The sequence below is a fragment of the Lissotriton vulgaris genome, chromosome 3_1, assembly GCF_964263255.1.
Source record: "Lissotriton vulgaris chromosome 3_1, aLisVul1.2, whole genome shotgun sequence".
Classification (NCBI taxonomy): domain Eukaryota; kingdom Metazoa; phylum Chordata; class Amphibia; order Caudata; family Salamandridae; genus Lissotriton; species Lissotriton vulgaris.
The window spans coordinates 1,758,708,299-1,758,725,493 of record NC_141689.1 but is presented as its reverse complement, the minus strand read 5'-3'; positions in this window follow the sequence as shown (position 1 = coordinate 1,758,725,493).

The window sequence follows — 17,195 nt, the reverse complement described above, 5'->3', positions numbered from 1 at the left end:
TGTAGTAGTTTCTATAATGCCTATGGGAAAGTGCATAGTGAAAATGTGTTTTTGTTTTTATCCCCCTTTTTCTTGGCCCCCATCACTTGACGAATCTCCCCGAACTCTCCAAACAGCAGTTGAAGTGAGTGACAAATTAGTTTTGAAAATTTTGTGAAGGTTTGTCAAATGGTGCCAAAGGTATTAGCAAAAAAAAAACACTTTTCCTATAAGAAATGTAAATATATATATTGAGCGAAAAAAGTGTCAGTGGTTGCTTTTATTAATTGCACATTGGCTTGGATGGTTTTTACCAATACAAAGTAATACTGTGCCTGGAGTAGTAAAAGGCTTTTCTCATTTCACAGCTCAGCAAAGATAGCACTGTTCTAATTCTATGCTTAAAGACTTTGCTGTAGGAATGGCAAAATATTTTGTCCCTCTCTATCTCAGCGTGGATGAAAAAAAGAATTAAAAAAAAACTTAAAAATTTTCAGTGGGAGCCATAAACGTCCACCCACCCAGCATTTCCCCAAGTCTCCCGATAAAAATGGCTCCTCACTTGTAAGGTAAGGCCTAGTGCCCATGACAGGAAATGGCCCAAAATGTGCTGTAGAGACTTCAAAATTATCGATCGCAAGAAAGACTTGGTTTTGCAAGGGAGTCACCTGCATTTTTGGTCCGGACTCAGCGGACATCTAGGAAAATCTCATCCACAAGAAGGAGCAACAGAGGCCTCCACTCACAAGCAACAATATACTGAATAGACCTGACTGGATTAGGACATATTTAAACATATTCAAAACTGGGGGCAGGATACTAATCTCTCCTGCCAACCGCTGACTTTAGTCAATTACCAGTCATAGCCAGTCCTAAAATGTCCCACAACAATCTTTCACAGATATATTTACCGGTCCCCCCATGTAGCTGTACCCCCCCTGGGAGGTGTATACAAAAATGGGGGGAAGGTAAGAAAGTCCCTCACGTAAGCATCACTAGAGGAGCAGCTGGTAGGAACTCACCAGTTTGCCCACGTTTCTCATCATCGGTAACTTTCTTACTGGTCAAAAGAAAAGAAGCAGTGTCCAATGTAAAAAGTACAAGGTGAAAAGCAACTAAAGAAGAATATTCACAGGAGCATGTTTGTGTCAGACTAGACCCCATAATGTGAGAAAGAATAACCACTTTTCCCCAAGCTAAAATGGAGTTATGACTCCCATGCAAATAATCACAATTTTATTCCATGCTGTGAGCCCACTTAAAATTAAAAACCAAACTGCATGTTTCAGACCACTTTAGGATGGGCCAACATGTTTCATTGCCAATCTACTGTTACGGCAATTTCATCAGGGCTCGGGACCAAACTTGCTTTACTTTATCTATTAGAGCTTCCTGTTGAAGCTCTTTGTAGCTATTCTAGAATAGCGCTGGCAGCTTGCCGGTGCCATTCTAAGTGGGGCTGAGGGCAGAAGGGCACAAAAGTGGGACAGAGGGCAGAAGGGGATAAAAAATGAGTGGGGCAGAGGGCAGAAGGGCACAGAAACGAGTGGTACAGAGTGCAGAAGGGCATAAAAAACGAGAGGGTGGCAGTGATTAGCCAGGCAAAAAAAAAACGCGAACATGCAAACGCCCCGCGAACATGCAAAGTGCCCCGCAAACACCCGTGAACACGCAAAAATAAAAAATTTGCAAATTCACACATTTGTGAATTTTGCGGATTGCGAATTTGCAAATCCGCAAATTAGCGGATCGCGAATTCGCAAAATTCGCCCATGCTTAATCAGATTGAGTGTCTGTATGGTTTGGTGGGGGGTATTACTTAGCGCACAGATGCATGAATGACTGACTCACTGTTTGTATGTGTTTTGAAGACAGAATGTGTGCAAGATTGTATGGGTGGATGAGTGTGTGTATGGGTGTGTTAGTGAGTGAATCACTGTCTCAATAGTATCTTTACTACATATGTTTTAAACTAGCGTATTTGAGTATTGAAGTATATAAGTGAGTATATGTGAGAGTGAGAGATTGGAGGAGTTCCTGTATAAATAAGTATGTGTTTCTATAAGTGATTGTTTAAGAGAGTAAGTATGTGTGCACTTCTGTAGAAGTAAGTTTAGTTGTGTGTGTATAGCTGTATATGCAAGTAAATAAATGTTTGATAGTTTATTTGCATGCGTGAGTATGTGTGTGAGTAACTCTATGGATGAGTATTGGTGTGTAACAAGATGTATAGGTGTATGAGTACATATGATGAGTGAGCACATGTATGAATCTTGGTGAATGAGTGGATGTGTATGTAGATGTTGGAATTACCAATTAGGTTGTTGTAACTGGTATTGGTATCACCATTTTTTTAAAATTTTAGTTTCTATTTTTGAATGTGTGTATCAAAGATTATATTAGGGTGAGAGGAGGTCTGCCACTCTTTCACAAGGATGATGTCATCAGTGAGGTCATCAGTGATGTCATTTGAGATGTCATCAGTGATGTGATGAGTGATGTCACTGACCATGTCATGAGTGATGTAATATGTGACGTCATCAGCAGTGCATTGCGGGCGCGCGAGTTATAGTTTGCTGAACTAACTATAACGGGGGAATTTCAATGGTTTTGTATGAGAGAAATGTCCAGCTAACTATAACATGGGTGAAACCTATGTTTTTTCAGTGAATTTCTAAGGTTTTTTTAAATGTTAATTCCTAACTATAACATGGCTGAAACCTATGGTTTTTTCAGTGAATGTCTAAGGTTTTTGAATGCTAATTCCTAACTATAACATGCCTGAAATCTATGGTTTTTTCAGTGAATATATATATGCACTGGAAAACTAAACACCCACTTCCTTTACAAAGAAATGGAAAGTTTGCATCTCTGCAACCTCTCTAATTTTTCACCTTAGTCATCTTCCACTCAATCAACACAACAACCACAAATACGCACACCTACTTGCTACCATTCTTGCCTAAGCTTATCAATTATTCTTCTTTAATTCTAATTCAAAGTGCAGGCCCTTTATTCAGCCTTCTTGGTAACTACTACCCGTGAATAGCAGTGGGTAATTTGCACACTTCTGTCCTTTCTTGCATCTTTTCTACCACACACTGCGGCAGATTTACAAGCCCCTTGCGCCACTTTTGAATAATTTTTCCCACAACCTTGTAAATCTGCCCATCTGTGTGTACTTTATGCACAAGCTTTCTTTCTTAGTTGTTGTACTAGTTTATCTTGCTCCCACTGTGGAATCCAACACTGTGCTCCCACTGTGGAATCTGAGTAATGACCTGGAAATCCAAAGATCCACTTCACTAATAATGCAGTGGGTAGTTTGCGTCTCTCCAACCTTTCTTATTTTTCACGTTTTTCATCTTTCACTCAACCTACACATCATCTACACATACACACATCTAATTGCTGCATTCCTTAGCTGTGATTATCAACTATTCTTCTATTTTATATTCATATTCAAAGTGCAAGCCCTTTACCGAGCCTTTTTGTTGTAACTACTGTTCCAGGAATTCTGTTCATACACAGAACTGTGCCTAAAGACTTAGGACCTCACTGAATTACGGTGTACCAAAACCCACCTTACTACACAAACCTCCTACCAAACTAGCAATCAGTGACTCACTGGTTCGTCGCTCTAGAGCAAAAACACCAATGACTAGTCAACCCAGAACATGCGACTTAGATTACATGAAGTAAAAAGGATAACAAAAACCCTCTTTCAATATACTCTTACACCAATCAAAAATAAGATATAAATAAAGACACGTGCAACTTTGAAATGTTTATTTCTAACACCATAATCTCATGCACAGTACCTTAGAAAATACAACCAAACATATTATCAGAAACAAGGTTGTTACTATTCTATGAAAAAACATCCTATAATGCTAAAGGTAAACAAATTTAAAATATACCTACATTTTACCCTCACTACCTAGCAGATTAGTTTAGAACTACAGAAAGTCTCATAGGATTACATAAGCACACCCATACCTCTGGTACTCAGCAGTAGTGGATCACATTCAGAGCTCCACAAACTGTCAAGATACGAATGTTCTCCAGCTGTGTGTAACTTTGCCTCCACAATGGATTATGAAACGCGCACGTATCAGAGGTGGCCACAGCTCCATATGTATTATGGCTATAACATTCGAGGATCATTCTGAATAACAGACTCAGTATTCAAGATAACTGTGATGTTCCATGGTTTCACTATACCCACAAAACTAGCGAGGCAGTTTACAAATTTAGCATACCAAATTATTCTCATATAAAGCAAAATACTCAGCCTTCTCTAAACAATATCACAAGTACCTGTTGTGTGCAAAGCAGAGCAGGAAAGCAAAAATAGCATGTAAGCTTCTAATAAACCCATGCTAACTTAACAGGCTGTGAGTGCAACGCTCAGCCCCACGGCACCCTTTCTTGATCAAAGCATGTGATATAAACGTGGGCGAATTAGGAACGCAGAGTCCAAGCCTAAAAAGCAGAGTTAAGTTCACATTTCCAAAAAAAAGTTATTTGCTCTTTGATAGAAAACAGTAACTAAATAATAAAGAATACATAAAAAAATCAAAGAGTCTGAATCCAACAGTGTATAAGCACAGTATGTAGCAACAGCCTCCAAGAGGAACTCATTGTTCTCATCTGAAAACATTTCAGCCATCCAATTCAATAGTGAGAATGAACATACATGTTCCTCAACAACCGGAGCCTCTATCACCATCGGAGGAAAACTTGGGACATCTTCAATGTAACTGCATGCCAAGAACTCAAGCCCCGCTGCAAAAACATTCTAACGTCCCATTATTCCATGTGCCGCTGCTAAGGTCCTAATCCCGCCGCCAGAACAGAGCACGTCATGAACCAGTAAGGGCCTCATCAGCTGGTCATAATCCGCGTTGGGAGACACCGTACTGGAGAGACACAAATCCAGGGCCCAGTCAAAATCACAGCTCAGGCAATGGAACACAGGTTGAACGCATGTGAAAAAGGAAAATCGAAAAGATTATCCATAAGCTGCACTCAATGTAGCCAAAGGCAGCGCTCCATAGTAACTAAGCATTCAGTTGCGGAACAGCAACAGCTGGGACATATTATCGTCTGCTGCAGGATGTGCATCCATATTTATGTAAACAAATTAATTAAAGCACACCGCCAACTAATGCGAGTATTAAGGGCAATCCACCAAAGATGCTGGAAAAAATTGAATGAAAAAAATCCCAAAAAGACACCAAATATACTTTCTACAGAAGTCACAAGGCCACTGCTTCTAACTTTAAAAAAGTAAGGTAACCCCGTAGTCAAGGACACATTAAAGATACTCTAAATTAACTCCCCAAAATTCAAGAGCACGTCTGTATTTAATAAATCATGCACGTCTGTGCGGGTGTTTGCTACATAAAGGACAAATGTTTCTGTACCAGATATAGGAGCGACCTCTTTTTGAGACAATAGCTCTCCTATACGACTCATTTGGTTAACTCTGCTTTCAAGGTCGAAATCGACAGCCAGATGGAAACATCCAGCTTCCAATGCAGAGGAGTTAACACAACTTTTTTTTAATCAAACCACATGCTCAGTTACCGTAATCATGTAAGCGATGCCTGCTAACATTGCAAAACAATCTCCATTATTTCAAAGTAAATAACTCCAGTTTCCAGTAAACTGAACGTTGTTATGATAGCAGGTGTCGTACTACCTTTCAAAACTCTGACATTTTCTGTTTCCTCCTTTTACTTTGTTGTCTTGAAGGTATTTAAACAGAAGTTCCGGTCTAGTTTTGTTCTTAGTTTTGTGTATAGCTGATTGGATACATCCATCTGTATACCCTCTAGCTAGAAATCTGGTTCTTAAACAACTAAATTATTTTTTCAGCTCAATCAGTTTACTGTAATTTCTCATGGTGTGTAAACATTCTCCATAAGGGATGGTTCTCACCAGGTTTCTCGGGAGGAAGCTTGTTGCATGCAGCAACATGTTTACAGCCGTTGGCTTCCAAAACAATTTGGTTTCTAGCATTCCATCCTGAATATATACAGTTGAATCTAAAAAATCTACACTAGTGGCACTTATGTTGCTGGTGAAGCTTAGATTTAGATTATTGACCTCGACTTTTTTAATAAAGCCTTTTATGCTTTCTTCTATGCCTTTCCATACAGTAAATAAATAATCTATGTATCTGCTCAAATGTATTACATTTTCCTGCCATTCCTCATGATACTGCGTCTGGACCACCTGTTCCTCCCACCAGCCCATATGCAAATTAGCATAGCTGGAGGCGAAGCAGGTACCCATCGCAGTACTGCATGTCTGATGGTATAGGATTTAGTTAAAAAGAAAATAATGATTCTTTAAGCATGAAGCAGTCATGGATAGAATCATTTGTGTATGCGCCCAGAGTGTTAAAGGACGATTTCTTAGATAGTACTTGATCGCATTCAGACCATCTTCATGCCTGATGCTGGTGGTGTAAAGAGTGGTCACTTCTATAGTGACCAGTAAGAAATCACCCTCCCAGGGAAGATTATAAATCTTTCTTAGGAAATCACGTGTATTTTGTGTGTGTGATTCTAGATTTTTTACATGGGGGCACAGAAAGGAATCTACATACTTTGAAGTGTTATCTAATGCACTCCCAATGGCAGAGATTACTGGTCACCCGGGAGGATTTGTAGAATCCTTCTGCACCTTTCATATTAGGTACAACACTGGGGTGACTGGACTAGATATTTTAAAAAACATATGTTCCTCATAGTTGATCAGACTTTTATTGTGCCACTCTTGTAGTTGACTATTGTAAGATATCCAGCACTCAGTCCAACTTCCTTATTCTAGGGGATTTTAATATCCATCTGGAAGATAGCAAAGATAATGCAGCCGTAGAACTGATTCAAGATCTGGCCACCCACCAACTGCACCTACAGAATTCCCTCCCTACTCACAACAGAGGACACCTGCTCGACCCCATATTCTGCAACTTCCAGGACCTTGAGACCAGGCCCCCCACTCCCGTGCCATGGTCCGACCACCTTCTCATTTCCTTCAGCTGGCACATTTACTCCAAACCGCCGCAAACTCAAGCCCCCGGCAGACCATCTAGACCCTGGGCAAAACTAGACGTTGCCAAATGGAAACAACTCCTCGAGGAGTCAGTCCCCAACCTTAGCTCTACCATTGAACTCGCAGACAGGGAATTCTCTTCCTGGATTACCAACTCCTTAGACCTGGCCCTCCCTAAAAAATCTCACCGTAATCTAAGGAAAAAAGCAACTTCCCCATGGTTTACCCAGGAACTCCGCCTTTTGAAAAAAGCCTGCAAGAGAGCAGAAAGAGTCTGGAGAAAAGACTTCAACCCCACCGACAAAAACGACTACAGACTGATGATCCTGAATTATAAAAAAGCTTTGAAAAACGCACAAACCTCTTTTTACAGCGAGAAAATCAGCCAAGCAGCAAACTCATCAAGGGAGACGTTCCTCACTTTGAAAAAGCTTCTCAAACCCCCCACTCCCCCAGATGCGCGAGACCCTACTATAGAACACTGCAATGAGTTAGCTAACTTCTTTGACTCTAAAATTCAAAATATACTTAAACAACTTCCGCCGCTCTCCCCTTCAGACCCACTCCCCCTCCCCTCCTCCCATCAGCAAAGAAATGGCGTTGAACTTAGCAAATTCCAACCCATCAACGCGGAAACTCTGGGCTCTATACTACAAGCCCTCAAAAGCGGATCGCCCCACGACCCTGCCCCGCTGAGACATCTTAAACTTGTAGCCCCGAGCATTCTGCCTCTCATAATCAACCTCTTAAACACCTCTTTCGATTCCGGAATAGTGCCCACTAACTGGAAAAAAGCGGTAGTGAAAGCACTCATAAAAAAACCTAACCTTGACCCGGATAATCTGGCCAACTACAGACCTATATCTCTCCTCCCAGGCATCAGTAAACTGGCGGAAAAATACATAAACTCCCAGCTCTCTCTCTATCTGGAGTCCAATGAATTGCTAAAAATCTCGCAAACGGGCTTCCGCCCGGGCCAAGGGACAGAAACAGCAATGGTGGCGGTGGTCGAAGAAGCCAGGAAGATCATCGATGCAGGAGGATCAGTGGCAGTGATCCTCCTGGACCTTAGCGCAGCTTTCGACACCGTCAACCATAGCATTCTTGCCCAACGCCTAGCAAATCTTGCCATTAAAGGGACAGCCCTTGAGTGGCTAAAATCCTTCCTCCACAATCGCTCCTTTCAGGTAGCAGACGGAGACTGTATCTCCAAGGAAACCCCGATACGTTGCGGAGTGCCCCAGGGCTCCTCTTTGAGCCCGACACTCTTCAACGTATATATGGCACCTCTGGAACAAATTGTCGTCCCCTATGGCATCAAACTCCTGACCTACGCGGACGACACACAGTTGGTCGTTTCCCTAAGCCAGTCAGAACCCCCCTCCATAGATCTGTATTCCTGCCTGGAGGACATCGTCAGTTGGATGAGCAACTCCCATTTAAAGCTCAATGGGGAAAAAACGGAGCTAATGGTATTAGGCAACCAGTCCCTTTTTCGCCCGGAGTCTTTATGGCCGCCCAGCATGGGCCCACCTCCAACCCCCAAAACCGATATCAAAAGCTTAGGGATCTGGCTGGACGATAAACTTACTCTCAGCACCCAGGCTAAGAAAACTGCAGGAACTTGCTTTGGCTTGCTCCGGTCCATCCGCAAAATCCTTCCTATCCTTCCATTCCAGTCTAGAAAACTGGTCATCCAGGGCCTCATACTGTCCAGATTGGACTACGGAAATGCCTTATACCTTGGATCCCCAAAAAAAGTCATCTCTAAGCTCCAGGTGGTGCAAAATGCTGCGGCAAGAATTCTTACTGGCACCAAAAAGCGCTGCTCTGCCAAGCCCGCACTCAAAGAACTACATTGGCTCCCGGTGGAACAAAGGGTCCATTTCAAGGCCATGTGCCTAACCCACAAAATCCTGCACGGAAAAGCTCCCCCGGTTCTGAAAAATCTCGTAACTCCCCACATAACAACCAGAACCCTACGCTCTACCAATGCCCACCTGACTAAAATACCCAAAACCAAAAAATCTCGTTTCGGAGATCGGCAATTCTCCTACCTGGCATCCAAGATGTGGAATACTCTTCCACCAGCCCTCCGGGCCCAACCTAATCTCTTAACATTCCGTAAATCCCTGAAGACATGGCTGTTCCCTTGATCCATGCTACCCCCCGGCCCTCTTTTTGGAGAACTTAGTGGATTCTGTCAGCGCTGGGACGCTCCCGGGCAGCCATGCGCTCTACAAATCTCCTAAATAAATAAAATATATGGCTGATGAACATTAATTCTCTGTCGGCTTTTGCATAGTTAAAGTGAATATTTTGCTCTTTTTTATGCGCTTCACTTAGATATTGTTGTCTTCTCTACTAGGGAGGCATAGCATTCAGATGCATTTCCAGATTTATGATCTCTCATAAATCTGGAAATGTGTCAGTTTCCATGGGAGCAACACGGCAACACCCATGGAACGGCCATTTCACGCAAAGTTCTGTGTGTAAAGAGGCTGTATTTACAAGGACAGGAAAAGCCACGCAGGGTGGCATTTCCTGTCCTTGTAAATATGGGCCAGCAAAAAGCGCCACAAGTGCATCACTTTTGTGATGCACCAGCGGCGCAAGGGGCTTGTAAATAGACCCCTCAGTCAACAAGACAGAGCTGTATATCAAACATTTTTTTTATCCTCAAAAACAAAATCCCAAAGCAGGATTTTGTTTAATAAAATTCAAAAATCAATGACCCCCCAACCACACCATGCAGGTTATTTTACAGTTTTCACTGTCTCTTACTGATGTACAGTGAAAGCTTGCCATTTGTCTGTCAGCTCTAAATAGGACGATTTGACAAATGTCAACACCTCCGACTACCATTATTTTTTCGGGCTGCCAGAGATGTATGTTGGAGATGGCATAGACGGATGGACCTTCAGTTTGGCAGACAGGGTACTACATCACCGTTTTGATCGAGTACCCTCTCCACCAAACTCAAAATTGGATCCAAAGTCTTGGTTATTAACTTACAGTTACCTCAAGAATGAGTTCTGAAAGTAAAATTAATTGACATGCCAGGCAATATTCCTTAGAAGGCAGTGGTACTTGTCGAATCATCTGGCGATTAAAGACCAATTGTGGACTTATTTTCCTGAAGTCAAGTAGATAAAAGGTCAGTAGAATTCACTGAATTTATGTATTTCAATGTGAAACATGTCTGCTGATGACCGCAGTGCGTCATGTTTCAATGATCTCTTTGACAGCAAATGGGTCATCCCAAAGGGAGAGTGGGTGGACAATAATATTCTTTACAAATTGAAAATTAATAAAGATATACTTGTGTTAAAGGTTTATATAACAAGTGTGTTGACCTGCCTTCTTGACCAGCTTGCTTCTGTTGGTCTAATGGCTGAATCAAAAGTCTTTAACTGAAATAAATAACTGCTTTTACTGCGAACAAAGATGAATCTTGCAGAAATGTTTCTAGCAAGGTTAAGTTTCCACAGCTCCAGTTCTCAAGATTCAGGCAGACTGATCCACATTTCACCTTGTAGGTTTGTAATTCTATCCTAATGATTGTGCACTGATAATATGACACAGTGTGTAAACATAATACTAATCCTTGTCTGCTCTCATTACCTACAAGACCGGATGGACTTGTCTTGATGAAGTAGCTTTCTCTAAAACCCTGTAGCAACTGAAATAGATACTACAGGTAGTTTACATTTTCTAGTCTTTCTACTACCATTTGAACACCTGTTTCTAGAAGTCAAATCAGGGATCCCCTTCAAATTGGCCAAGCATTCGATAACTTCTCATCATCATCGTTCACACTATGCTATTTATCAATGGAATATTTCATTCTGAATTAACACTACTCAGAAGTTTAAATGATATAGATTCAGTTAATAATCACATTTATATCTCATTTCCTTTACAAGCTAGCCGGGTTAGGTATTTCTGCCAGGATATCTTATGTGCCAACTCAAGTGTGAGTGGCGTGTTTGCACTGCTTTGTGTGCTCCTCCGTGTGCCTATTTAAACGCAGAACCATAGCAAAAATACAATTCTTAATAAACCAATCCAATTATTGGTCTATAGTTGTCATTTTTACAGTTTAAACTAAACCAAATGGTACACAATAAAAATACGTATCAACTTAAAAAAAAATGGCCTCTGCTTGCTGTCAAAATTAATGTACTTCATGTCTACTTTTAATAACATTTACTTTGACAACTCCCTTTAAAAATTTTACAATTGCAAATCGTGCATGCGATAATAAAAAATAATTTGGTAATTTTCATGCATGTTATGCTCATTGGTTAAAAGCAATTCAATTGTCTAGCGAAAGTGTTTTAAGGTATATATCTCTCAGTATCCAAAATGCACTAGATTATTGATTGAAATCATTGTTTTTGTTTTTTTATTTCTTCAATAAGAAATGTCAGAGTTTTTCTTTTAAAAAATAACTAATCCTGTGATACTTAGGGCCTGATTACAAGTTTATCTGTGTGGCAGCGGACCACCATGCCAGCTCCCCACTGCCAAACCCGTAATCAGACTGCCCGCCAGATTACAAATTTAATTTTGGCTGGCAGTCCTGCTGCAGTGGTCCCATCGAGGTGCCCTCATTCTTTAGCTCACTTAGCCACCTCAGTTCAAACCCAGCTTTATTCAAATCAGTCTTGACCCTGTGCCTCCTGGGAACAGTCCAGCCCAAACTGCCAAGCCAGGTCTGCCCTGAACTGGAAACAAGCATCCTGGCACCGGTTTCTGGGTAACACCCTTCATCAGCCAGTCTAGCTTGAATCCAGTCGCAAAGTGAGCAAGGGACCCATGTCTGGCCACACCCTGCCAACTTAGGGTGAACAAAGCAAGCACAAGGAGATGATGGACAGAACGCTACCACTTTTTTCAGACACTCACCCCTAGTCACAGATCTGGGTTGAATCCTTCATCATTCTTTAGCTTACTTCACCACTTCAGTTCAGACCCAGCTATATGCAAATCAGTCTTGACCCTTTGCCTCATGGGAACAGTACAACCCGAACTGCCAAGCGAGGTATTCACTGAACTGAATACGATCATCCTGGGACCGGTTTCTGGTTAATACCTTTCATCAGCCAGGCTAACTTGAATCAAGTGGCAATGTGAGCAAGGGACCCACGTCTGGGCATACCCCTCCAACTTAGGGTGAACAAAGTAAACACAAGGAGATGATGGACGTAGCGCTGACACTGTTAAGACACTTACCCCCAGTCACAGATCTGGGTTGAATACATCATCATACTTTAGCTCACTTCGCCACCTCAGTTCAGACCCAGCTATATGCAAATCAGTCTTGACCCTGTGCCTCATGGGAACAGTCCTGCCCAAACTGCCAAGCCGGGTCTCTCCTAAACTGGAAACAAGCATCCTGGGACCAGTTTCTAGGAAGCACCCTTCATCAGCCAAGCTAGCTTGAATCCAGTGGCAAAGTGAGCAAGGGACCCACGTCTGGGCATAGCCTGCCAACTTAGGGAGAACAAAGCAAGCACAAGGAGATGATGGAGGGAGTGTCGACACTATTCCTCAACACCACACCTTATAATATACATGGTGGTGCTGCTGCATATTGCAGAACTCGGAGCGCTGCAAGACTGCCAGAGATCATGGATCCCTGAAGCAGTCCTATGGTGGTCCGACCGTCAACTATTCGGAGACAGACACATTTGGCATTACAGAGAAATGCGAGCACAAGTTGGCGATTTGAAGAGATGTAATCCATATGAGTAATGGAACCTTGCAGTCCATGGTCTTTTAAATTGAAATCTACCACATCACTACTTACAAAGTATCTACATTTTCTGTTAAGTGCCAACTATCTGCTCTCTGCCCTTTGGAGCCTGTGGCCCCACTTCAACTTCACCACTTGCAGTCAATGGTGATTTATGGTGCCCCTTTGTTTTAGTCCTGAGGAAGACTCCGCAGTAAGGATCCAAGTAGCATACCTTCTATTGTGGGTCGAAACGTCGACTTTTGTCACTTCCCTATGCCAGTTCTCTATCAACAGTGATTTGTAACTCTGATAATGTACTTCTAACAATGGCAATGTAATCAAATTATTATCCAAGCTTGCGGCTTCTGTGAACCATCTCTACTGTAATTTATTTTGTGATGAATTTGATGTCACTATCTTTCCTTTACACCTTTACAACCCTCACTTGATGCACTAACCTTCCCTCTCCCTTCTCCCACTGTTGTGGGGCACTTGATGTATACAGCCTTTCCTAATTATGTGCGGATTGACAAGCATTCCAACGTTCAATGTGATTAAATAACATTGAATAAGTAATCAATAAATGTAATACTGTTATTTTGTCTAAATATGATCTAATTTTTCTATGTTTTTAAGAAATGGTGCACTGGAACCACCTCTCACTATACTGCAACTCATATTACAGCAGTCAGTCCGGCGGTTCGGTGATCCATCAGACAGTCAAATTCATAATCAGTCCCTTAGTCACTAACATCCATTTGGGCTCTAAATACTGACTATAGTAGACCATTCAATTGCCTGCCAGCACATTTTAAATTCAGCCATCTGCCTTGGGCTCTTTCTCATGATTGACCCTTGACCCCACCAGGTAGGTTGCTCCCCCTCTGCACAGCACCGCCTGTGTCTCCCTACCCCAGCTGCTGCTGCTGAGAAAGTTCGAGGCCCTCCACCACCCGCAGGCTGCCACCTGTTCCTCATCCCTGGTGACCAGTGGTAGGCCGTAGGTAGGTTGTTCATCCTACGCTTCATTGCTTTTATTATATTTCCTGTATTTTCATTGTTGTGTCTCTGACTGTTGTTGTCTGTCTTCCCCCGCTGCCTGTATGTGGTCTGTGCCCCTTTTTCTTCCCTCTGTTCTCCTCACTGTCCCCGTGCTCTCTCTGCCCGGTCTTTCCTTATGTACCCCTCGCTGCCCCCGGTTCTCAGCCCGGTTTTCCCGTTCTGCCTTCTGTTCTTATCTGCCCCTGTATTTCTGTGTTCTGCATTTTGCCTCTGTGCCACTAATTTTTCTGGTATGTCTGTGCCATTTTGCCTTCTGTGTCACTTTTTTTTCCCTATTTTTTGTGCCCCTTTTGCCTTCTGTTCCACTTGTTTTTTGTGCCCGTCTGCCTTCTGTACCACTCGTTTTTTCCCTCGTTTTTGTGCCCCTTTTGCCTTCTGTTCCACTCGTTTTTTGTGCCCTTCTGCCCTCTGTTCCAATAATTTTTTGTGCCCTTCTGCCCTCTGTGCCACTCTTTTTTCCCTTGTTTTTGTGCCCCGTTTTTCCTTCTGTTCCACTCATTTTTTGTGCCCTTCTGCGTCACTCGTTTTTCCCTCGATTTTCTGCCCTTTTATCTTCTGTGCCACTCGTTTTTCCTTCGATTTTGTCCCCCTTTTTTGCTTCTGTTACCTTTGTTGTCCCTCACTGCTGCCTCTCCTGCGGCCCCACCCCCCTGATGACCCACTGCCCATTCGCTGCCCCCACCTCCCGCCTCCCAGCTGCGCCTCCCTCCCACCTCCCCATATATGCTGGCTGCTGTGCGGCCGTGCCGCTGGCGCGCCGAAGGTGCACCTAAGGCAAGCCCCTCTGTGCCCTGGACAGCGCCCAGCACCAGAACCCCTGGCCCAGGCACCCACCACGATGACCGCCGCCACTAAGACGCTAGCACTCTGCACGCTCTCAACTCCGGACGGAGCCACACCTGCTTCAAGGCCACCCCCGAAACGCACACACTGCCCCTTCACCTGCCAGAACAGCAGCTACACCAGCCTCAGAGCCGATGATCCACCCACCAAGCAAGACCCCAACCACCTCCGATGCATACTACTGACCACTCGCTCCGCACGCAAGCATGCTGTCAAGCTCTGGGACCTGCTCGACACAACATCCCCGGACGTCGCCTTCCTGACAGAGACCTGTTTTAACGGCTCCTCTGCACCCGACATCGCCATAGCCATCCCAGACGGCTACAAGATATCCCGCAGAGACCGCACCAATGGAGTCAGGAGAAATTGCCATCGTCCACAAGAAAAGCATCAGGGTCTCGACTAGCACTGACGACGCGCTCAGCACCGCTGAACACATGCATTTCCAAATCCACACAGACCCTAACTCCATCCTCAGAGGCACCTTTGCCACTGACCCCCCTGACCCCGCCCCCAGTTCAACGACTCCATCGCCGACTTGATCAGCATGCACAACCTGATCTCCACCGACTACATCCTTCTCGGAGAACTGAACTTTCAACAACTCCACAACCCTGATCGATAACCTCGCCAACATCGGACTGAAGCAACTCGTCAAAATGCCCACCCACTCCGCCGACCACACGCTCGACCCGTCTTCTTCTCAAGCCCGCACATCTCCGTCAGCCACACCACTGAACTCCTCTGGACCAAACACCGCTGCATCTACTTCGCCTTCCAGAAGCCCACCACACACCACCGCGCCCAACAGATTCCCTGCCGCTGCTGGAGCAAAATCACTGAAGACCAACTACATGCAAACCTCGCTCTCAGCCCACCCACGAATCCTCCAACACCGACGACACTGCCCACAGACTCAGACGCTGGATCAAGGACTGCGCCAACACCCTCGCCCTGCTGAAGAAACGCCCCCCAGAGAAACCAGCAAGAGGGCCAGCTGGTTCACCCCAGAGCTTTTAGCCTCCAAGCAAGCCTGCCGGAAACTAGAGAAGAAATGGCACAGTGAAAAAACTCCGGACAGACACGCAGCACACAAGGACGCCATCCACAACCACCACCACCTCCTCAGGGCGGCCAAGAGGACCTCCTTCAAAGACCGCCTCGACAACAATGCACACAATAGCAATGAGCTCTTCAACATCGTGAAGGCACTCTCCAACCCCAGCTCCAACACCAACGACATCCCGCCGTCGCAAACCCTGTGCGACTCCCTTGCCACCTGCTTCTACCGCAAGATAGCAGACATCCATGACCCAACACCCAGACAGCCCCAACAGACAGCAACAAAACAGAACCTCCTCACACTATCGACCATGATCCCCTGCTAGCCTGGGCCAGCGTGAACATCAATGATGTCATCAAGACCATGCACACAATCCACTCCGTCTCTCCGTCAGACCCATTCCCACACCACATCTTCAACAGAGCAAGCAGCTCCATTGCACCCCACCTGCGCAACGTCATCAATCTCTCCCTCGAGACCGCTCCCTTCCAAGAGATCTGGAAACACGCTGAGAACAACGCAAAAAACCTAAGGCAGACCCAAGAGACCTCAAGAACTTCCAGCCCATCTCTCTGCTCCCCTTCCTGGCCAAGGTCATTGAGAAAACCGTCTTCAGACAGCTAACCCGATACCTCAAAGAAAACAGAATCCTGTACCCTTCCCAGTCAGGGTCCCGCAGCAACCACAGCACCGAGACTGCCCTCATCGCCACCACCGATGACATCAGGACCCTGCTGGACAAAAGCGAGACCACAGCACTCATCCTCCTAGACCTCTCTGCAGCCTTCGACACTGTCTGCCACCGCACACTACGCGCAAGCCTCCACGCTGCAGGGATACGAGACAAGGCTCTGGATTGGACCACCTCCTTCCTCTCCGGCAGAACCCAGAGCGTCCACCTCCCCCCATTCCGTTCCAAAGCCTCCAAGATTATCTGCAACATACCCCAGGGATCCTCTCTCAGCCCAATGCTGTTCAACATTTACATTGTCCCGCTCGCACACGTAGCCCGACAGCACGACCTCAACATAATCTCCTAAGCTGACGACACTCAGCTGATCCTCTCCCTCACCAAGGACCCCATCACTGCCAAAGCCAACCTCCACGAAGGAATGAAGGCCGCCACCGACTTGATGAAGACCAGCAGTCTGAAACTGAACTAGAACAAGATGGAGGTCCTCATCCTCGGCTCCAACCCTTCAGCCTTGGACGACTCCTGGTGGCCGACGGACTGGGGGCAGCCACGTCACCCACCGACCATGCACGCAACCTGGGAATCATCCCCGACTCAACGCTCTCAATGACCAAGTAAGTCAACGCCGTCTACTCCTCCTGCTTCAACACCCTCCGGATGCTCAGCAAGATCTACAGATGGATCCCAACAGATACAAGAAAGACAGTCAGCCAGGCCCTCGTCAGCAGCAGACTCGAGTACGG